Source organism: Poecilia latipinna, unplaced genomic scaffold, assembly GCF_001443285.1.
Source record: "Poecilia latipinna isolate Pla-1442-1.1 unplaced genomic scaffold, P_latipinna-1.0 Scaffold212, whole genome shotgun sequence".
Classification (NCBI taxonomy): Eukaryota; Metazoa; Chordata; class Actinopteri; order Cyprinodontiformes; family Poeciliidae; genus Poecilia; species Poecilia latipinna.
Genome location: NW_015112828.1, coordinates 160,363 through 184,431, shown reverse-complemented (window position 1 = coordinate 184,431; position 24,069 = coordinate 160,363). Strand labels below are relative to the sequence as shown.

Below are 24,069 nucleotides of genomic sequence, written 5' to 3'. Positions count from 1 at the left end.
GCATCATAAATATTCCAGGGGGACAGGTTGACACAGTGAATTAATGTCTCGCCTCAATGCCACAGCCACTCTGTGGGCTGTGGGAGGGGGGAAAGTTAGCCTGATGCCAGGTAAATGCTGTGGCTTTCATGTCTTGTTATAAATCTGTGTTGCTTTCAAGTACAGCGCAACAGAAGCTACACTGATACTGATTAAGTCACAGAGCAGGCCAAGAGTTACCTCCGAAGAAACTGCAGGAACTACAAGATGACGTTTAGTATGAGTTTTATAATTAGTAGTTCACTAATAAACACAGGGCAATCTTGGTATTTTAAGATGTAAAAAAAAAAAAAAAAAAAACACCAACAAAGTGTGTCTGTTCATCCTTTCACGTCTAATTTAATTTAATATTTAGTGCCAATTGACAAAAAAAATGTCACCTGAAGGCACTTTACAAGGCCACTAAACCTAGTTGGAATCAAAATATGTTCAAAGAAATAAATTCCTATACAGGCACAGTATAAGATTCAGTTACATACTCTCCGATTTATTTCAGTTTCTTAAGCCAATTTCCTTGAGCCATTGACTTGGCATTAATATCTCATCCAGAACAAGCGTGTGGCAAGAGTGGCCAGGATTAACTCCCTTATGAGAAAGAGACACGGCCAATAGCTGGAGAACTTTCAATGGACAGAAAAGCAAAGAGAGTAGATACCACTGGTGGCCATAATAACTGCATCTCTACCGGATAAGACATACAGCTAAACAGAGACTGTCTGGGTCAAGAGAACCTTTTAAGGACAAACATACAAAAGAAGCACACCAAAGCTACTTTCACACAGCTGGTCTTGATGCTAAATTCTGAGTTTTTACCAAAATATGTTATTTTTATGTGGACATTTTGGCTAATTAAATGTAACTGCAAATAGACTTCTGTGCGGACGGAAGTAATAATTGATGTTGTCGTCTATGGTTAAATGTCAAAGTTGTCTTTTTATTATCTTATTGTCACAAGACCATAAAAAGACAAAGCAAGCTAAAGGGGTAAAAACATAACTAATAGCAAAGCCATTGTTTATGTCTTCTTCTGGGGCAGAATTATGACACATGCCTTATGTCAATGAAGTAAAAGTCAGATATAATGTGACATGATTGTTAGTAAAAAAAAAAAAAAAAACGTAATGGCAATATTGACACTCACAATGGCTTTGTCTATCAAAGTGACACAGTTAAATACAAAACCAGTGGTACACAAAAGTACACAGTTATTTGCAACAAAGGCAAAGATGGCAGCTTCCGTTGCACAATGGCAACGAAAACGCACTAGGCCACTGTAGAGAGAAAAAACAAAGAGCAAACAAATGTAATGTCAGCAACTATAGGAGCTGTGTCAATGACAGAGACACAAATATGTGAATTACTTTGCAATGAATACCAGAAAGAATTACAAAGGGAGTACACAGAGTTAATGGTAATAGTAGTAATGACTCCGTTAATGGCTTTTTCCAAGAGAGATATAGCTAAACACTAAACCACTGACCTATGAGTACTTCCTATGAAAAAGAAAAACAGTGAATACAATGTTGACACCAATAGTTCTGTCTATACTATGTATGACCTCCAATTTTATGTGATAGAAAGTGGTGACCTAAGAGCCTCAGCCATGAATTAATAGGATTTTAAGATGGTGTATCCCCACCTCATATTGCTGGGAATTGTGCCAGTGTCATCTTCTCTACAATACCTTCCACAAATCCCCACAGCAGACAGGAGGGAATTCTGCATGGTTTTGATGAGGCATCCCAAGACTTCACCCTTGCAAAGTGAAATGTTTACAGTTTATTTGTGGCCCTTTTTTTAATGTGAGAAACAAGGAAAAGTGTTTGTGTCTGCCAAGCCACAATTTTCCAAACTGAGCTGAGGGGGGCTGGAGAGCATAGAGTTATTTGTTATTATGTTCATTTTTAAATCCAGGTGTTTTTTTCCCCATTTTCTCTTGCCTGTGAACATGCACATAGCTCGCTTTTCTCCTCAACACGTGTAATTGCAATATGCAAGAGCTAAACTAATTTTACAACACTGGAACACCTGTATTCATCTCCATATTAATAGAAAACAGAAAGTATAAATCCCAATTTTCCAGCAGCCACTGTCAGTGGAGATGTTCCTTGAGGGAGAAGGCTGTCTCCTCTCCATTAAAATATTGGTGCTCTCCTCTCGTTTTCCCTTTAGAGCGTTCATTTTGAGCCTAAATCAGATATCGTAATTATGAATGGCACCCAGTCTACATCACAGGGCTTGACACTTCTAATATCCGTATGTGCCAATGTGCTTTTAAGCTTCCAATGCTGGGGTGCTCTCTGTGTTGAGTTATGGTGCTTTGTGGCGCCGCTGTAGAATACAGGCCCCTGTGAGTCTCATTTGGCTATGGAAAGGGGAGATTTGACAGATAGGCTCATTTGGATTTAACACAAGTGCACTGCCCTGAGACGTCTTGCAGGAAAGTAGGGAAACTTTTGTGGAAGTCTAGAAACTGGGAAAATCTGTCTTTTACACTCCATCCAAACAGGATTTTACCCTTCAGTGACCATTTAAAGATCACTGAATCTTTAAATGGATCACTGAGATCATGTGAAACCATTACTCAGGATTAATTGTCTAACCATTCCAAACAAATATATCAATCTCAGCAATACTAAATAATATTTTGGCATACAAATTTAGACATAAATCTAATCTTATCAAATCAATTGTACTTACATGTTTACAACAGCAATGTAAAGGAATAAAAAGAGCTAAAATGAAGAGATGACCTAAGACCTCTGGCAGTAGATAAACAGCAAAGTGGCTCAGAAACACATTACACTCAGGATTAGAGCACTGTGGGATGTGGTAAGATCCTGGACAACTGATTCATTTCCACCAATTGGATCAATGTGGATCAAAATCTTGTAGATTTTTCTGACATCTTGGTGAACCTACGTCACAAAGCATTAAGGTGTTTCTTGAGGGAAAGGGGAATCAGCTTGTAAATCTATGTGTCATCTGTATAAAGATGAAAAGAAATGAAGAATTGACCCATTAAAGTATGTGGCACCAAAATGGATCCTTGAGGAACACCATAACTTACAGCAGCAGCAGAGAAAAAAATGTTCCTGGTTGAACTGGACAGATAAATATGAAATGATCCACTGACTACAATAAATTTCAATCTCATTTGTCTGTTTGTAAGAGGAGAATGATCAACCATAGCAAATGTTGCAGTTGAATCCTAAAAAAATGAAATAAAAAGAAACCAATTTAAGCGATACTGACTCTATTACACAATGTATCCTGAAACCTAACTGGAATTTGTCCATTATTGTTGTTGCTACTCAAAAATAATGGTTGATGTGTAAGTCCCACCTGCCTCAGTAGCAATGCAAGTCATTACACCGTGGACAGAAAAGCACATAACACCTATGTCAGGTCAGGCTCTACAAAGGTATGGTGTATGTGGGTGGTCTAACTTGCCTCATTAGTAACAACACAAGCTGTGGTCTAATGAACTTAAGACAATGCTAATTAATGGAAGAGAACAAAGGCTTAACATTTCTAGAAAGTGTGAAGTGCCTTGTACGACAGCATTTAAACCACCTTAATCCGCTCCTGACGCATAGCGTGGCGCCTCGACCACACGTCAGGTGGCAGGTCAGAAGGGGGCAGCTCCATACCTCAGCAGATATAGTCACCTGTGACAATCCTTTATGGGCTGATAAAGTAAAGGAAGTCTCTCCAGGAGCAGTGCAGTGACTTGGCGGATGGTGTCCCTGGGGAGCAGGTGTCAGGGTTGTCTATCAGGAGCCTGAAAGGAGAAAAGGGACGTGTTACGGGGCTCTATTGTATCCCAGTTGTCATTGACTGATCGGGTCCATTTAGCTGGCTTTCACAGTGAATGAAACCACCTGAATAGATGAAAGCGAGACAGCCTTCCTGACAAACAAGGAGCCCTGGAATATTCATGGAGGATCTGCGAGGAAAAGATTAATGTATTAGAAATTAAAATGGGGCCTGGACGTATGATCTTGCTCTAACACTTGGCCAGACCTGTGTCACCCGCCGCTAGCGCCTGAAGTCGGCACATGCCGCTGCCAAGGTGGAGAGGAATCATTAAGCACCCTGCCATTGTGTGAGCAGAATAATCAAACTTCACCCCTTCCACCGCCACCACCACCACCACACACACACACACACACACACCTCCACAGCCCCTTCCTCATTCTTTCCCACAGCACTGACAATGAATAATTCTGGAGCCATTTGCAATGTTAACGGCACCTATCTGGGCCATCCATGCCTTTATGATAAGAGCTCCAAATATGCATTTCAACAGTCGGAACAGAAGCTGCTTCACCGGCATTTCAAAGGACACCTGTCAGTCATCTGAAAGAGCTGTCAGTCTCTGTCACGCAACGGTGCCAGTGAAATGGCCCAAAAGATAATCTTTACTCTCCCTCTTTCTGTCTCTCCACCTCTCTCTTTCAGATCACAGCAGTTACATTTGCAATAGAGTGACAAGTGATTTACACTGGAAAATGGATTGTGTTTAAACTGAAAAAAAGAGGGCAGGTGGAAGGGGGGGTATTCTTTTAGGCTGTGTTATTCTTCACTAGAGTACAGCTGTATCAAATATGCTATCATAAATGTGATCTGGGCTACACTGAATGTCATTATCCGTGATACTATGAGCAGTAGATGGGCGACTGAGCTCAAAGGTGACTTTGATGAATCCTATCTCACTAAACAGAGCTGTGTGTGTGCGTGATGAGTTGCGGTAAGAAGCGCTGGATCAAACAGGTTTCCAAAAAGTTTGACCTTCTTTTGGTGGGAATTTATCTTCAAAGATAGATGGCTTGTATGTGATTAAGTACCTACATGGCAATAGATTTTTTTTTCTTAGCAATCCCTTTTCTTTGACTTGACATGCTGATGTAATTTCTCAGATTGTAGCTACAGTATATGGGCGCTTTGTTCAAAGGAAAGCAAAAGAAGCCCTTTCCTTCTCCACATGTATGCCAGGAATTTGTTTAAGCATGACCAGCTTGTGTGCCACCAGCTGTTGGTGATATTTACAGCTGAGTGCAGAGGATGTGTTTGGACCGGGGCTCGCAGGGCCGCAGCGGCGCTGGGCTCGGTCCCACTCCCCTCGTGGCCACTCCGAGGGCAAAGGCAGCCTGCATTTGCGGCACAGACTGTGTGGCAACACGAAATCACAACGCAGAGGTGCACAGACTGACACATAACGTGGTTTTGCATACATGACAAGCTGCTGGCTCAGCAGAGTTGGGAGCAAATTATGCACTTTGAACACACTGAATGTGAATCTAAAGAATGACCTTTCTGACAACTCCCTTCCCTATCCAGCTAAGTAAAGAATATCCTTCGTGAGTGTGGTCAAGTTGTCTCACTGTAGAAGATCTTCTTCCCTATTATTGTAAAGAGATTGCAGCTAAAAATCAAGAAAAAGAACTTCAGTAGCTCATTTCACTCACTGAAGTTCTCAAGAATTTTTTGACATAGCCACGAACTATTATAAAATTCTCAAGATATGATAATCTTGAGGAAAAACTACTGTTTTTAAAGTAATATTGTATTTACACCAAAAATCTTAAATACAGATGTAAAACATAAACTATTTGCTTATATTTAAAACAGAATAGCCATAATTAATATCATTATAATTGGTTATAAAGCTGTTTGAATAAATTGTCAATATATGACATCTATTTGTTATTTTACCCCAAAACAACAAACTTTAATGTATTACATAAAAACACAAAGTAGCCTGTGAATGTCAAATGGAAGTTTTACATATAAAGTGTGTTTTTTATATAAGCAATGAACCCTTTTTGCCTCTTAACTAATAAATCAAATCTAGTGCAACCTGTTACCTTCAGAAATCCACTTATTAATAAGTAGAGTCCACCTGTGTAACTAAATCTCAATATAATTCCAGAATTTGAACAAACAGCATCATGAAGACCACAAAACACAGCCGGTAAAAAGTTGTGGAGACATTTAAAGAAGAGTTACTGTAATGATGATTCTATAAGATGCATCATAGATTACCAAATTACTAGGTTTTGATTGAGAGAAAGTATGACTGAGCTCAGGATGAACAAACAATTTAAACGTCTTAAACATTTAAAGTGGTCAAGACAGTTTCAGCTGCTTTATATACTAAGCTTGCATATGTGGTTGCTTTGGAGGAGCTACAGAGATCCACAGCTCTGATTAGCGCATCTATCAACAGGAAAACCAGAAGGCATTCACAAATCAGGCCTAAATGAACAAATAAATGTAAAGATGAATAAGGCTAAATGCAGATCAATCCTGGAAGAAAAACTGTTGCAGAATGCTGTAAAAGAAAGATATGCAGCAAATCACTTAGGGCTGTGAGAGGTATGTTGCTTTAGTTTCCCGACCACTACATGCTTTATGTGTCTGAAAATATTTCCAAACACCAGAGTCTGTCCTTTTGCAAACAAGAGGGAAGTGTAGGAGTTTTTTCAGCCAGCTGGTAGGCAGTTGTAGCAGGATAGAAAGGGGCAGCACTGCACTACTTGATGCTTTGTACAGCTGCGTGGAACTGATTCCTTTGGCATTATGGCGGACATCCCATTGAAAGGCCTTTAATTGCATGATAGTTCATTTTAGTAGTTGTGTAACTTTTTTTAAACCTTGCCATACCTTGATGTTGGTGACCGACCCACATGGGCTGTGAAACTGTCCTCAGTGTGTTCCTTGGATCACTGCCCAGAGTTAGAGTCACTTAAGTTCATCCAGTGATCGCCAAAACAGCGCTCTCTGGAAATTCTCATGCTTATCCATCCAAAATTCTTTGTTTTCCAGCAAAACATCCCCCATTTTCAGGCAGAACAAACAGCAATTTGACAAGCCATTTGAATTTTGGGCACTCCTCTTTGTCACATAGTTTCCACACCATGCCCCGCTCCGCCGACAATCTTCTCATTGTGGCTCCGGGAGGATATAGTTCAAGGCGTGAGTCACCCGATGAATGTTCACGTTCATTTCGAGGCACAGTGGGCCGGCATAATCCCTGTTACTGAACCGTGACTCACTAGGTCTTGTTTGGATTGAGTGTTCTGTCCTCCTTTCGTTGCAAAAAAAAAAAAGAATAAGAATATACGCTTGCGCTTTTGACTAGATGAAGTGCAGTGAGACTCTTGCTGACAATATTATGCATGTCAGAAAGACAACAAGGTCGTTGTGAACAAAAACATTACTAGGATTCAAATAATTCATGACTGACAGAAACATTGTTAGTTAATCAAATGAAGTGGATAAAGGAACAAAAGCTGGGAGTTATCCTCTCTGCAGTTTCTTTCCCCCCAGTTTGAAATTCTCACAAATGATGCTTGTAAAACAGCTTTCTTACAAATTATTCAGCAGCTCTGGTTCCGCAGTTGAAAAAGTCACACATAGACAGCCATTTACCTGAGTCACAAATGACTATGTAATTGAGTCCTGAGGGAAAATAACTCAGCTTAACTACTGGAAATAATGTGTAAATTCAATACATTTTCTAATGAGCTCATTTGAGTTTGCTGCAATTATCTTTGCTAGTCTAGGTGCAGATAGGATTCTGCAGCTGAGCTGAGGCGAACAAAAAAAGAAAAAAAAAATGCATTTCCCCCTTGCATTCATTAAAATTAGCATATGGACCTGTCAACACTTCCTAGAGACGCGTTGTAACAATGCCATTTAGCCCTGCGTCGAGCTATGCCGTTGGAATGAATGCATGCGGTTGGTAAATGCCTCCCCACCCTCAGCGACGGGGCGGAATGGGACTGGCAGTGCTGGCTCTGACGCACAAAAGAGGCTGCGTTTTAACAGCCAGGCCCTGGCCTGTGACCAGGGGCCATCCACATCAACACTGCTCACTCTCCACCATACCTCCCAGCTAGAGGCACAGCCAACCGGCTCTTTGCGCACAGAGACTGACAGCGAGAGGGATAAAGGAGGAGGAACTGTCTGTGAGGGTGGGTCGGTGTGAGCAAAGAGGAAATGACAGATGTGAAGGCAGGTAGATCTCTCACTATGGTGGGCTGTGAGGAACTTCAAAAAAGATCTCTCTCCACAAATCCTTTTAATATTCTTATCAAAACGTACCAGGATTGAAAGGCTGATGAGCAAAAACAGATCCTTTATTGTTGTTTGTCATCGTTACACTGGAGCTGCCAGTGAGGAAAGGCATTGTTGCTCAGTGGAGCGGTCAAGGCTCCTCTTGCATTGTTGTGCCAGGATTTTAAAGCAGGCGCGAGTTATCAATAGACCGCAGACTATTCGACTCACTCAGCTGTGCCACTCGATACACTTCAGAACCTCACACAATTGGCCCGTTTATTGACAAACACTTCTCTAGATGCATCCAGGTTCATGTCTTTTTTTTCTTTTCTTTTTTTTTTTAACATAAACGGAGCTCTCACTTTCCCTTTTAAGCACAAAGATGACACATTTGCAATTACGAAAATCTCATTAGCCATTTCGCCATGTGAAGAAACAAACCTGGAAATTTGCTTTAGGTGGCAGATCTGGATGTAGTGAATTAAAGCTCCATGAAAGTGAATGGAGGAATGAAAGGCAGAGAGGACAAGGCCTCAGCTGTGCACTGCACTGATCTGCACACTGTGATTACCTCGAGCAGGAAAACCGAATGTAAAGGCCTTGGGCTGGCTTTGATATTTCCATCCTCCTTGTGTCTGCCATGACCTGGACTACATCTAACAGACCTAGACTGGAGGTCAGTAGGAATCAAGAGGAGAAGATAGGAGATGAGATCAGAGAATAGGAGAAGAAATAAAAAGGACATAAATTATAAAATTATTGCATCTGGTTGCATTACAGCTTTTTCTATATCTTTTCACAAAACATCTAAAATGTGTAGCATGCATTTTTATTCCACCTGTTTTAGTTCAATAACTTTCAAAATCTATTACAACCAACTGCCTTTGGACGTCACCAATTAGAGGTTTTGGACTAAGTGGTTTGTTACCACCAGGCCGTTTGGTGCAGGGACAAAACGGCCTGCATTAAGTGTGTAATTAAATGGAGAATATCTGGCCAACTAAGGTGTTGTCTTTGACAAGAATGAGAACATTTAAAAATGTGCCATTGAAAGTTAATATAGGATTAAGCTGAATCAAGTTCTAGATATGTTTAGTTGGACTGATCAGCTGAGACAAAGAAATAGCTTTTTTATCTGTTTAAAAAAAAGAGATTCAACTGAACAAACAACCAACCTTTTATGGTTGTGTTGCATCTTAGGGAAAAAAAAGAATATGAATTGATCAAAATAAGTGAGAAAACTTTCCAGTATAGCTCTATGGGAATTAAACTGCCGTTCCTAAATCTTCTACATAGCTTTCCAGCGACAGCTCACAACCGTTTCTCAAAACATGTTTTGTGTGTGTGCGTGTGTGTGAGAGTGAGTAGAGTAATACAGCCTAGCTCAAATTTCTCTCATCCCTTCAAGCGCAAAATACAAAAAGGCCCCGGCTGCCAGTACCTGATTCAATCAAGTGTGTTACACTGTATACCCATGGGCAACAAGGCGACTTATATTTTAATTAATAATGTAATACTGTGGTCTCAAAGGCCTGGCCTTTGGCGTTCTGCTGCTTTCCTTTCCCTTTTTCTGGCTGTAGGTAAAAACTAATAAAGTAGCAAGCAAATATTTTGGAAGCATCTTTCAGTCACACAAAATCAGATTAGCTGCTTGAAATACTGTTTAAGCCACTGCATGATTCAAAGAAATACATTTTATAACATTAGGTGATAGAGAAAGATTGATCAGAACAAAATACCATAAAAATAAACATGTAGGGCATCAGAATATTCAATATGTCCTGATAAGGCAAAGCTAATAATGTGAATGAAAGCTAACAATAAAGGTTTTAAAGAGAGATGTAGCCTTGGGTGCTATGTTGTGAGGTATAACAAGCACAGTCAAGGATGAAAGCACGCTTCTTTGGAGACTGTGTACTGGGAAAGAAGCCTGAGGGAGCTCAGGGGCTTTGGGTTACAGGCAGTATTCAACCTTTCTCTGCAGCCATGCACACCATAACAACAGTGGCTTTACAGTAGACCATGGGAGGAACTAAATCTTTTGTTTATATATAGCTACGTGTTAATTAAATAAGTTTGAGTAACCCCAAACCATGTAAGATACCTGCTGATGCCTTGTTTTTGTTTGGCCACAGTGGTCAAAAAAGCGATTCTTGCAAATATAATTTAAAAAATGTTTAAATATGATCATAACTAATAAAAGGTCTGGCTTAGACTACTTTACATGTGTAGCAACCCATACAATTTAATTAGTCAACATGAGCACAACCAAAAAGTAAATGTAAAATGATTATTTTTGCCCTTAGAGAAAGACCGTCTCCCTGTGCTCTGTCAAAAGGTCAATTATGGCCTCAAACCGGCATGCAGTGACAGTGACCTGGAAGCGCTACTGATGACCCCACATCCAGGGGCCCAAAAGAGTTGATCATCTAACATGCAGGCTGCCCGGAGCCATGGAAATCTGACATTTGTCCTTATTCAAATGAACACAAACAATATGCATCTCATGCCTCACCCTAAACCTGTGCCAAATCTAAGGCAGAGGGACGGACACTCTTAGCGCGTTGTCCTCCAAGTATTTGCTATTCCCTGCGAATGCAGCCCCACAGCAAACACACACAGAGCCAGCCGTTAGTGCAAGTGGGCTGCAAAAGGCAACACTGTCACCAGAAGCATTGGTCACTGTGGCTGTAATCTATAGGGCGGAGTTCTCAAATTGTAATGTGTAGTGGCAGCAATTCATGTCATGTAATCTGCATGGGAAGTTTAGCATATAGATTTGACACATCCCATGCTGATTGCAATTATTTATTTGCTTGTTTCTTTAGGGACAAATTTGAATCTTCAAATGTTTCCAAAAACATTTCAACAAAATTGTTTGATCGTGTCGCGTATCAGTTCATAGTGTTAAGGAGAAGTGTTTGTCCCATTTCAGATTTCTTCCATTTTTACTTTTTATTGTCATGCTTACAGACACAAACTAATAGACTGACATTCTGCTGCATAATTTTTCAGCTAGAGAGCAGAATCTGTGGTTCACCTCAGGTACAACAAGCTGTCTTGGTTCTGCAACAAAACAGCACCACCATGTTTGACTGTGATCTTCATTTGGTGAAATAATGTTTTAGTTTTACATCAGATGAAATCTACCAAAAAGGTTTCACATTTAACTGAGGCAAGTGAGGCTTAAGATGTTGCCCTGGGTTCTTCTGCAGACTCTTAGATGAGACTGTGATGTGCTCTTGCTGGGATGGCCAATGTTCACCACTGCTTTATGTTTTTGCACTTGTAGGTAATGACTCACTGTGGTTGTCTATAGTCACAACGCCTCAGAAATTGCTTTGTAATCCTTTCCAGAGTGATTTCAACAGTGGTTTTATTTATAATTAGTCCTTGATTTTTTTTTTTTAGAATGGATACTGATGTGGTGGTTTTTAAATACTTTTGTCTACTTCATGATGTCAGACTAGTTCTTGTTTGCAGTTAATCACAGTTGATTCATGATTTGACAAGGGGGCGGAAAGACTGGGAACAGTTACTTTTTTGTAAAAAGCCAAAGCAGCTTTATTTCCCCCAGTAAATGAAATAATGTGATTTGTGATTTTTTTTTTTTTTTGCTTTTATTCAGGTTATGTATTTCTGATATTATTTTTTGCTTTGAGATCTTAAAAGCTTAAATATGCAAAAATAAAATTAGTGAGGGGGCAAGTACTTCTGTATGACACTATGGCAACAGCCTAAATGATTTGCATCACTTACAACTCAGACTATTTCATAGTAATGTCTAAGTAAACTTTAGAACCTGTCCTTAGTGTTTGCTGACTCATCAATCTCCAATTAGAGATGTTTATTGTTAAAAAAAGAGGAATAAAAATGTGGCATTTTATGCTTAATAAACGGATATTGGAGGAAAACCATTCCATTTAACATTTAAACAACCGTTATTAATTTACATCTCTGATTTGATCTATTTGATCATCTATGTAGTTTTTACTTAACTCAGAGGCCCATGTTTGAAATTTTGTGTTTTTCTTTATTTATTTATAAATATGTAAAATTTGACATTTTCATTCTTGACCCATCTTTGCAAGGATTTTTTTTTTTTTAGCCCCGTTTTAAACCACTTGGGAGTTTAAAACTTCAAAAACACGTAAAGAAGCCTGTTTTAAGATATATAAAAAATATAAGCCCTACATATTGCTAATTAGCCTTAATACTCTAAAAGCAGAAATGGCTGCCACACCATCACTAGTGACCTTTCACAATATGTTCTTTTTACCTATTTCTGGCTGCATTTATCTGACAAAAAGTATTCCACACAGACCAGTCTACAAACCAAGTATCTTTCTATCCCCACAGGCAAAATGGTAGCTACACAACTTCTATTTAAAAAGACTGAATTGGCTTAGACACTTATGATGACACTAAAATCAGTAAAAGTGGTAAAAGAAAAAAGTCTAAGATAGATATGTCTTTTATGCTAATATTTTTTATCCACACTTGATTCACGCAGACAGTGGATTTGCTTCAACCAAAATGGATGTCTGATGAGCTGCTCATTACACATACTTACAGGACAATTATGGCCACATTCTGTAAATACAGGACTTGTCACCCATTGTTATAGCATGAGTCATTTCTGTATAGCTTTTGAACAACAAGGTCTGTTGTTGTCAATACACTTTAAAGTTGCCTTCCTATAAAAATGCAGCTGTTAACATGTCAATGAGGCTAACTTTTTTAATGTAATAAGACACATAATGATTAGAAATAAACTTCATAGAAAATTATTGCCTTTATGTACACTGAAAAAATGCAAAAATAACTTTAATATTCTTGCAGTAAGAAACGACAAAAAAAATATGAGCTCCAACTAGATGGAGAACAATAAAGAAAGCCATGAAAAGGAAAAACGTTGCATTTCCCAGTGAGCTGTGAACCCAAGCTCAGAAGCTTGCTTGTCAATTAACAGCATAAATTATTAGATGATCCATTTACATCAGAGCTTGAAACTTGAATCTGGTAGCTGCATCATACAACTTAAAACTTTCTCCACATTTTGTTATGTTAAACCTTTATTCCAAATTGAGTAAATTAAATCTGTTTCCTCAAAATACTGTTCTGAAGACACTCAGAGATCTTAGCAACACCCTTTGGGTCGTTGTTCTGCTGAAAACTAAGCTGTGCCCCCAGTCTGAGGTCAAGGTCGCTGTGGTGCAAGTTCACATACAGGATGTCTTTGCACACTGCCATCTTTTTCTCTATCCTGACTGGTCTGTCAGTTACTGCACCAGCAAACCATCTCTATAGCATGATGCTGCCACTACCATGCTTTGCTGTGGCGATGGTATTGGTCTGCTGAGGAGCTGTGCCTGGTTTCCTCCTAGAATCCAAACAAAGGGTTCAATCTTAGTCACATCAGACCAGAGAATTTTACTTTTCTTGGTTTGAGAGTTGAAAGAGCTTATACTGATATTAGTATTCTAATCAAAAGTTTAAAAAAAATTCACTTAGAAGATTTTTTTTCTACTTAAAAGATTGAAATACAGGAATACCAAATCCACTCACTACATATTGTACATTTCTTGCCATCTCAACAATCTTTCAAAATTATGCATGCATGTCTGAATTATTCTAATGTATTAGTTGGTGAAAGAAAGTCAAAATATTTGCTGAGTTAAGTTGAAAAAACTACATCCCATCCAGCCAATAACTTATACAACACCAAAACAAATATAAATTCTTTTTCTTTTTACAAATTTTGTAAACTGTTTTAAATTGTGTTTAATATGAATCCACTTACTGTTCTGAAGGAGAGAGGTTTGGGTAAGCACCTCTATAAGAAGGTTATTGCCGTAACACCAGTGTACACACAGTGAATTCCCCCTGAATAGAACTTGCCTGAAGCAACACCTACCGTAGTAAATGGTTATCCATGTGGACTTCCCATCTCATGCTGTTTTGTCTGTGTGTGCAGAAGGTAGCAGCCGGGCCAGGAACCGTATGACACAGAGCAAAGGCTCCATGTCTGCAGGGTGTTCCACGGAGCATGATCATGAAAAGCAGAAACATGAAGAAAACTGCAAAAGGTTGAGCCTCAGAAACGTCTTTCCCCTGCACATCAGTTAATTTCCTCGTTTTCCCTTTGGTTTCACATCACTTTTCTATTATGTTTCGAACATGGTGAAAACGTAATACAAAAAAAGAAATCTAATCATTACACCCTCAAATGAAAAAATGGATAGCTGTGAAAAATGTACGGGAATTGTTATTTTTCACATTCTAATTCCCATCACAAGGAACCGAAAACAAACACATGCTGTATAGCAGATTGGTTTGGTGCTTTTCGCCCCGAGCCATGCAGCACACACTGATATTAGTTTTAAATACAGATTGCAGGCAATAATAGAACAGAAGAGTCCATGCCTGCCACATGGGCCTGGTCTGCAGTGCCTCACTCTGCCGGCTCAGCAAGACAACTTCAATCAAAAAGCACAAATAAAACTAGTTCTTTGGGCTCTGTCAACTATAAACTGTTATTGATCCCAGCAAAATGAAATATGTTCATGTTGATCGATCAAACATATTATCTGTGTTTTCCAGTCTATTACCAGCAAGTGGAAACTCGAGAGGTGTCAGTAAATACAGTTGGGTCACGCCGGGTAGATTCCTTTCAGGCTCTAACGGCTGTAAAAAAAAAAAAAAAAGGTGACCAAACATAAGCACTTATACTTAAAGGCAATGGACCTGCATCATGGCAAAAAGCTAAGAGCCTGGGGTGTGTACTAATGTGAAAAAAACACTTCTGTTGCACGTTCAAGGTCTAGTGCCACTTCCGTTTGTACTGTATATCTCTTCAGCCCTTGCTAATACCCCCCCCTCCCCCCCACCCCGTTTCCACTCCCAACCCTCGCTATCGTCTACATGCGAAAGCCTTCCAGCTGGCATGGAGTGCCTGTTCTTGGCAGGTTGGAGGGAACATGAGAATTAAACCTATATCACCCCCGTAACCAGTTCTCAAATATCAGTGGAGTCCAGCACTTCACCAGGGACCGGTGAAAGGAAAGCATGTCAGTGGAACAAAAACCGTCTTCTGGCAGAGCTCCACTCAACTGTTCTGCTTGCTGCCACTACAGGAGAGAAGTTTTTCATGAAGAATTACTGAACGTGCAAATGATCGCATGGAGGAGGGATTCATGTGGAAGTTGGATAACAAAGTAAAGGATTGGTGCTTCATCTTAGACCCCACTTTTGAGGGCAAACTGCACTTGGAAAATTATAGGAGCAACAATAAAACTTGCTGACTTTATTATTTGAGGTTATTTGCTGAAATACAATTAATCCTATCTAGGGTCAAAATAAAAAGCAAAGTGCCTGACTAGAGTTAACTGTTTCCTTTAAACAAACCATATTAGCACAAGATCTGACCTGCCCACCATGTACTGGACAGCAGTACCTCTCCCCCAGTGACTGCTAGAGACAGAGACCAGAATCTGCAACCCTTCAAGGATTAATACCTAGTCAGAATACTGCAAGTGGGAATTGGTGATTATTGTGGGTTGTTCAATTTATATTCAAACGTAAGAGCCATGGTTAAAAAAATTGGCTAGAATGGATGGATGGATGGATGGATGGATGGATGGATGGATGGATGGATGGATGGATGGGTGGATGGACAACAAAAAAGAAAGGCAGAAAGAGGTTGGTTAAGCTGAATTAGCCTTAAGAATATATCTATTGATGTTGAGTCCATTAGGCAAGAGGCCTCAAATGCATTTCAAGAAAGTGTTGAGTAAAGACTGTGAATATTAGCATATGTGGATTTTTTTTTCCACTTTCCATTTTTAATATACTTACAAAAAAAACTCCAAATGTTTTCTGTACATTTGTCATTAGAAATCTGAGTGAAAAACATTTTTAGATAAGGTTAAATGTTACTAAATATGAAGTTCTGTTGTGGTCCACTCTACATGGTGGAGTTTAACCGTAAAGTTAAACTCAATTTTCTATTATTCTGTTACAGCAACTAAAATAGCAGTATTAACAGCATCAAACACCTAATAGCTTACATATCTGTGTAGAGTATTTGTGTTTAGGAAATAAAGTGTAAAAACTTCTTATCATCTTGAGTAAGTTCCGTCTGGTTATTTATGCTGTGTGAAATTCATGCCCTGAACATCACAAAAACAATTTCGGTCTGTCCTTTTACATTTCTGTAGACAAACAGGAGAGTGACAGATTGTCCACAAACCAACAGCAGCCTCATCAGCAGCAGGAACATCCACCTCCACTACAGTGATGGAGCGACTCTGATAGCTCCTTTATTATGGAAAATTATTTTAAACAGCAGAAAACGGCTGAGGCTCATTTTTCTCGTGTTTCTGCCACTATCACTCCAGCTATTGATAAGATGTCTAAATTTATTGCAGAATAATTCTGCGGGAAAAGAGATAAAAGGTTGCTGAATAAAATATGAGGCGAAGGCTGTAAATTGTAGCAATGCATATCATTTCATTCAAATGTAGGACGCAATTACCATCTGCTACACTCATCAGTCCCCTCCTTTATGACTTAATTATATGTTTAATGCTATCAGATCAAGGAAAGGGCAAAACAGATGAATGAGAGAGAAAGAGAAAAGATTCCGCAACAAGACAAAAGGCAGATGAAAAGTAACATAAAAGGATGGAATTGATTTCATTCACCGGGAAATAGAAAAAGTTAATTTAGATACAACGTTCCCTCATCTCCTGCGTCTTTGTAAGATAATAAACGCAGTGTGTCGCCAATAGGTCCCAAAGCAGTCAAACAAAAGAAGTCAAGTTCCTCAAAACTGAAAGTCTTCCTGCGTCCATCTAGGAAGATAGCCTCTTGGTGAATAATTATGAGTGTTACGTGGTCACTGCAATTTTTCAGCTCATGAAGATCTTAGTCATGTATAGCTTAAGACATCCGGGGGATTTTAATGGTGAATCACAAAAGCGTGAAACTACAGTTTATATCTGCATGTATCATCTTTGTAAAGTCTTGCCTTGATCTGTAAATCTGTTCGTAGTATTCATTTTTTATCCTAGTAATTGTGATTTGTAGCTCACAATTTTCTGCTTTGCTTTTGTGCAACAATATATTCTTGCTTCTGCATGATTCAATTGGCAAAGTGAAAATAAAACTTGACCACACTGAAACTTTTTGTTTGGATGCAAATCATGTACGTCAGTGTGCACAAAGGAAACTGGGGTTGTCCAAATGGCTGTGGGGTAAGAAACCCGCCAGTGGGCATCACAGGTGCCAGCGGGCACTGTCCTAACTGTGTACCTTTGGCCAGATCTCATTACAGGGTGACATTTAGGACCGTAGCCGTCCATGCCAAGTCAGCCCTCTGGATTGAGACAAATTATGTAGTTATTTTTTATGTCAGACATTAAGTCATATCCACTGGGAGCCAAATACGTATCACCTTCATGTCACCTGAAAAAAAAAAAAAAAAGATGAAAGGTGCAGATGTACAGAGTTACATAGATGCTATGTTCAATCTGATGAAATAACTGGCTTAATGTGCAGAACATTTTAAAGATTAAAAAACATGAATTAGCTATTTATTTCCATTCAAGATTCTTATTTAAGTCTAGAATTATAGATGCACTAAGAGAAGTTTTTTTTCTAATCAATACCAATTTTCATTTGTCCTTCAGGTCAGAGCTGCTGTTTCCTATTTTTTTTTTTTTTTGTTTGTTTGTTTGTTTTGTTAGGACAATAACAGTGAAAGGAGAAATAGCACTGTGTAAGGATTTTGGACAATAGGAAAAGTAAATAATAACTAAATCATCCCCAAATATACCTCAAACTATATGTTTACAATAAAACTGTTTTTAAATTCAATTAAAGGAAAATAAACAATATGAATAATATCAACTTATACATATTGTTGGATTTTGCATTTATAAACATGAAATCCTAGGAGTTTATAGGTTTGCATGAATTTAAGGAATAGGGGAAAAACTGTAAAATATCATTTAGTATTTGACTTGATTATCAAGGAGGAAATTAGAGATTTCAATGTCTCTGTTTTTCTTGTTTTTTTCCTTTCCTTCAACAAACATATTTTATTTTCCTCATAGCTCTGCCACTAGGCTCTGTCGTAATGTCCTAGATATTGTCTTCAAACTTTAAAAAATGTGAAAAATAAGTATTTTAAATTTCTGTAATCAACAATTTATTAAAAAATTAAATGCAAAATCTACAAGATCGTCCCAATATATATATCAAAGTATACAACCTAACTTCAGCTTTTATGAAACCCAAATGCAAAGTGCATTTAATTATTCACTGTTGGTTCATGTGCTAAAAGACCAAAAATAACAGGAGTTCTTCGTTTCAATGCCTTTAATGAACAGGACAACATAATTTGATTTTTTCAATATTTAACCTGCCAAACCCCATTCACAGTCAATCAAGGGAAATTGGAAGATTCTGATTTCTGTATACAATTGTTATTGTTGTCCATGTGTGCTTTTAGCCCTGTGTACAGTGCATATAAAGAGAACCTTGAGCAAATTACTGTGCTGTTTCTCTATTTTCTTTCTCTGAGCATTGGCAAACACTGTTTTGGTTTTATAATTATATGCCAATAGACACTATAATGATTCCTATAACAGGTCCCTGTGGGTTTAAATAAAAAACAGAACAAAAATTAGAATGAGTGAAAATAATAATCTTAAATTTGCTAAATGCAGCAGTAAAGAACAATAAGGATTCATAAAACATCCTGGATGTAACCACAGGGGCTTCATGCAATATTATGAAACAATGCACCTGCACCCCTGTTATATAATCACAGATAGTTTGATGCAAAACCTGAACCCAGACAGAAATACAACGATATCAGGTAATTTACAGATGTTGTGGATTGATTTAAATTCCACATTTTCATTTTAAATAGCATAAAAGCTTTCTCAAAAAATTGTATGATCTTTTAATCCTTCTTACTTATTCTTTCTATAACTTAAAGATTTTCCTTTGTGTTAGATGTTATTATATGAACAGAGCTAAAGCGCCATCTTGTGGACAAGCGCTACTATATCAACGCTTAGTCCAAACAGGTTTTACCTCATTACAAATCAAAGCTAAAGGAATGCATGGGATTTTAAAGAGGGCGACAAACAACATAATAATAATAATAAAAATATAGCAGAAATTAATTAGGTGAATATATTAGTGGGTAAAATAATTAAGTGTGGAAAAAAAATGTGAAGCAATCAGTAAAGATTTTATAGGTCTCTTGTTTTCTGAAGAAGAGTAATAATATGAGGATGTAATTATTATATCTAATAGCTACAATTAACCAGCATCACTAAGTGGGAAACTAGCAGAGACCGCATGCAATGAATCCAATGTGTTTGGATGTTTTCCTTTATTGGTTAAATTGCAATAATTGTTCTTTGTGTGAAGCTTCTAAACGTGCCGCATATTTTCTAGCCCAACTTCAGCACATAACGGAAAGAAATCAGAATTTAATTGCGCAAAGGTCTCACTGATGGGGACCATCTGTCAAAACAAGCTGCACATCCACTAATTCTAATCACAATTAATTAAACGGCTAACAAATTACATACATCACAGTTAATACAGGGTGGGCGACTAACCTCAGGAAGTGTTATGAAACAAATTAGTATTAACAATGAAAGAAAATTACATCACATAACTAAATATTACACTCGTTTCCGCAAGCCATATTTCTTAATGAATTCCCTAATTAATTTAATTCGCACAATGTGCATAATTTGGTGCTGAAATGTCAGTGGGTCAGACCAAACCATATTGTTGCGGGCCGGCTGTTTCTACGTGCGCCATATTAGCACAACATGACCTCTATGTAAATTGCACCGACCGAATGATGTAATTTTAATTAGCATGTCCCAAAGATATCATGTTACTACATTCAACTCATTTTTACACATCCTACTATCAACAGAATGTATGCACGGGATTTCATTTTGAGTTATTATTTTTGATTGCAGAGCTCATGATAGTTTTTAATGCACCTTTTATTAACTTTTTCAGCCAAGATGACTCACTGATAGCTGAAAGCTGAAGCTGGGGGCAGTTAGTATGACAGAGCCTGTTAGGCAAGCATTGACATGCAAATCACTACGGTATTTTAAATACAAGAAGGGATTTCCTCTAACAACATTTTAAACACTCATCCCAAATAGTCAATCTGTTGCTCTGAGGTCAACAATCACAATCAAACCTTTCAGTAATAACTTAGTTGAACAATAATCACTCAGTAAGTTTTAAAACCTCATCTCATTGGTACCCACAACTTGATTAATGGTTGTAAGATGGTTGTAAGAAGATAAAATTGGGAGTAAGACAAGAGTTGGTATTATAAGAGTCCTTACTACTTAAATTACCAAAATAAAACGTTACCAAAAACATTCCTCACAGCCATTTTTTTTACACTTGTTTTGCATGTACTGGTTTGTTTCACTCATTTGTCTTTTAATGTATAATCCCTATGAAAGGAGCCTGGTGTTCATTCTAATGTCACCTCGATATTAGCCTGTGTTTCCAACACAAACACCCCATTCAGTTTGCTGTATAAAAAACCCCCAGCCAAATCTACCATATTATACCACGAAGAGTGTGAATGCTGAAATCAGTGAATAAATGAATAAATTGACCAGGAAGCCTGTGGGTACTTTACAGGGCTTGGGGGCTATCCTGAGGCCAATCATTTAGCTAACACGCTAATGAAAGTGTGTGTAGTGTGGTTAAGGGCAGGCACCATGGGAGGTACCACTCCCCTCCCTCCTCATGTTGGGGACTATTAATAGGCTGGATGGAGCCACTGGTTCTCCCAAGAGAGGCCTGTTGATGAAGAGGAAAACCTGTCGTTGCCTCCACTAATCACTGCCTAATGGCTGCAGTAACACAGGTTTTACTAATGGGACTCTACGTGGGAATCTGCACAATGCAGAACTGGTGTAGTCACAGAATCCTAATCAACCTAAATGCTTATCCAAGGAGTATATGAAGCTGACTGACCTATATTTTGGACTGAAATGTGTTTAACAAAAATGGGAACCAAGAGTTATTATTTTCCATGACTTGAATTACTTTAAAAGCATAGTGTTAAAAAAAGATTTACTTTCCTCCTAATTTTACATAATTAAATTGGTAAATGGCTAAAAGAAGCTCAAAAACTTTGTTTTTTATTATTTTTTGATAAATCTGGTAAAATATAAACTATTTACAACTTCTCTGTTTTTGCATGCTTCTCAATAGTGTTGATTATGTGCAGAGTTTGAACGGATAGTAGGTCACACACTTTGTACAGACAACACCTTAAAATTCTCAGGGTTTTAGCAACACACCCAGAAAATAATTGAAATATCTTTGTGGAGTCACTGGATCCTTCTAGTCAAAACCCTTCCCAGTCAGATCTGGCGGGTCTAGAGCCAACATAGCTTTTCAACTCCCTCCTTGGTTTTCTTCACATCTACAGTGTTCATTTCCATCGCTGACACCCAGATGTATGTTTTTAATTAACCTATGTCCACTCTTTTTCCCCAACTCCCTTTGCAACTGCCTAATAGAACTCAAAACCTGGATGCCAGTATTTGCACTGTTCCTTGTATGTCTGATGTTTTTGCACATCAACACACCTACATGTAGATTTGGATCTTCATCTTCTATTCATCTTACCTTTCCCATTTTTTTGTCTTGCTACCATGGGGGCAAGAGTCTCCAGCCAATCTGCCCCCATCTCTGGAATTCCTTTCCATCTAAAACACATACATCTCCAACTCTCTCTCTTACGTGTTTAAAATAGCAGTTTTAAACAATATCATGATTGTTAGTACTATAAGTCATATTTTAAGTTTTAAAAGTACTTTGTTACTTTTAAAACTCTTGTATTGCTCTTGTTTTTACCCAATTGTTTATAATGCTAACTTATAAACTTATAAACACGTCACAGTTTTCTGAAATGTGTTTATGTAAATATGAATAAATCCATACAAGACAATAATTAGATTTTCTGTTATAAAGACCATGCTGTTGTTACACAGTATACCATGCCATCTTGTAATTTCATTTATTTCTTTTTGTTGACATTTTTTCTACTGCCTTTTTATTTGATAGTTTATTTTTCTTTAGTAATATTTTTCAAGTTATTGCTCTCCTTTCACTTGATATAGTTGATAAATTGCTGTGTTTAGATGCATAACTGTATTTATTACTGAAGGTCTACACTATTTACTATTATTAAAAAAAATGTTTCAGATCATTTGTAAAATAATAATTAAAATTTGATCAATTAAATGGAATCTAAGTGTTAAACCATCAGTGAAATGTCCGCAGTGTTGGACGGTTACTATTATTATTTTATTTATTTATTCATACTTCACATAGTCTATCATAATATTATCCCAGTGGTTCTTCTGGTTATTCTACATGTTGAGTAGTGTACTTCTTTGAGCAGGTTCAACCTGTTCTATAGAAAAGAAGAGAAACTCAGTTGTCATTGTCTATAAAAATGTTTTAAACGTATTACGCACATCCACACTTTCATGTCAGGAAAAGCATCCAGGCATTGTTTTCAACTGCATAAAGTCTGGTTAGTTAAGTGACTAAGAGAGACCTTTCCTTTGTTAATACTCCACCTAGACCAGGATGTGTTACGCGCGGTGGCCAACCTACTATAAAAATTTACACCGGTGATTTATGGCTGGTGGGTTGTTCTAAATGTGAAGGTGAGGCAAATGTTTGAAATGTCAAAGTGCTTCCGGTTAAGACTTTCAAATTAAGATAACTTTAAGTAAAAAAATAAAACTAAATCCAACCTCCATCACACTTGATAAATGAGCATAAAAAGTGTGGTGTATAGAAAATGACTCTTGCAAAATCAGTTAACGGTTTCCAGTTAGATAAGGTGCATTTGATTGCCTTATCTTTCCTTTTTCGTATTATTTATATCAGTTCATATTTTGAAAAACAGAGAAGAAAGCAGGAACAAGATGTAGTTAACTGGCATAATAAAATATGTTTAAGTTGTAAGTGCAGCAGCAGAACATTTCTAAATGTAAAACATGCAAAATTGTATTCAAATAAAGACTTTAAATGCCTTCGATTTTGATAAATCGATCTTCTACAGTGAACACATTACTTCCTTCTGATTCTGCTTCTGACAGAAAAACAAAATACATTTCTAACCAAATCAATTTAAATTAATTAAAAGTTTTAATTAAACATGAGCTATGTACACTAACTGAATAATCTTACCTGTGCACTTTGAAATGAAGGTTTTACGGCTGTTGCTAAATTCTGACTCCTCTTCACCAAGAAGTTGTCATATATTCATTTTCCTGAAAAGCAGAATTGCTGTATTAGGTCATTAAACATGAGTGATAGAGTAAACGAGTTAATAAAACACAACAATTTTTACAGGGAGATCTGTGTAAAAATACCAATTATTAAAATAACAGTTGTGTTAGAGCTTTTAAATTCAGGAGTGATTATGGTTTTGGAAGTGGTGGTTTGCTAAACTGAGCAGCTAAAATTTTACCTGCAGTCTAGGCCTCTGTTTAGTTATTTCAAACCGGTGTAACTGTCATATTAAATGAAAAAGATTTAAGATTAACTAAAAATTTGGTCAAAGCAATTACCAGGTAAATGCTTTAACAGTCATTGTCTTTCAAACTTTTTGAAGGACAGTCATTGGTGTCAGTCAAGACACCAGGGGTTAGCTAATAGCTAACCCTGGGTTAGCTATTAGCTTCAGCCTCCGCATCAAACAAATCAGGAAGACACCACGATAGCTATCGACTGTACGTAATATATTACTGCATTTCATAGAAACTCACCTCAAAAATCATGAACTGTGCCTTTAACTTAAACACGGTGAGTTTTACGCTGAAGGAGCAGCACCGCGCTTCCTGTGTCCTTCCACCTTTCTCCGGA

At 37.8% G+C, this 24,069-nt stretch overlaps 2 long non-coding RNA genes across 4 annotated transcripts; one reads left to right on the top strand and one right to left on the bottom strand.

Moving 5' to 3' along the window:
* Positions 1 to 1,052: 1,052 nt before the first annotated feature.
* LOC106946924 (uncharacterized) lies at positions 1,053 to 20,408 on the top strand. The gene is made up of 3 exons (XR_001424875.1): positions 1,053 to 1,137; positions 16,996 to 17,001; positions 20,398 to 20,408. It is a non-coding gene; the product is annotated as an uncharacterized LOC106946924 (long non-coding RNA).
* Positions 1,130 to 24,059, bottom strand: LOC106946923 (uncharacterized). Of its 3 annotated transcripts, XR_001424874.1 has the most exons (6): positions 23,775 to 23,835; positions 23,392 to 23,474; positions 8,678 to 8,776; positions 3,924 to 3,988; positions 3,711 to 3,823; positions 1,130 to 1,794 (listed from the first exon to the last, which is right to left on the bottom strand). It is a non-coding gene; the product is annotated as an uncharacterized LOC106946923 (long non-coding RNA). The 3 variants fall into 3 exon arrangements; XR_001424873.1 differs by lacking the exon at positions 23,775 to 23,835 and adding an exon at positions 23,973 to 24,059 and having other exon boundaries at positions 1,130 to 3,823; XR_001424872.1 differs by having other exon boundaries at positions 1,130 to 3,823.
* Positions 24,060 to 24,069: the final 10 nt, after the last annotated feature.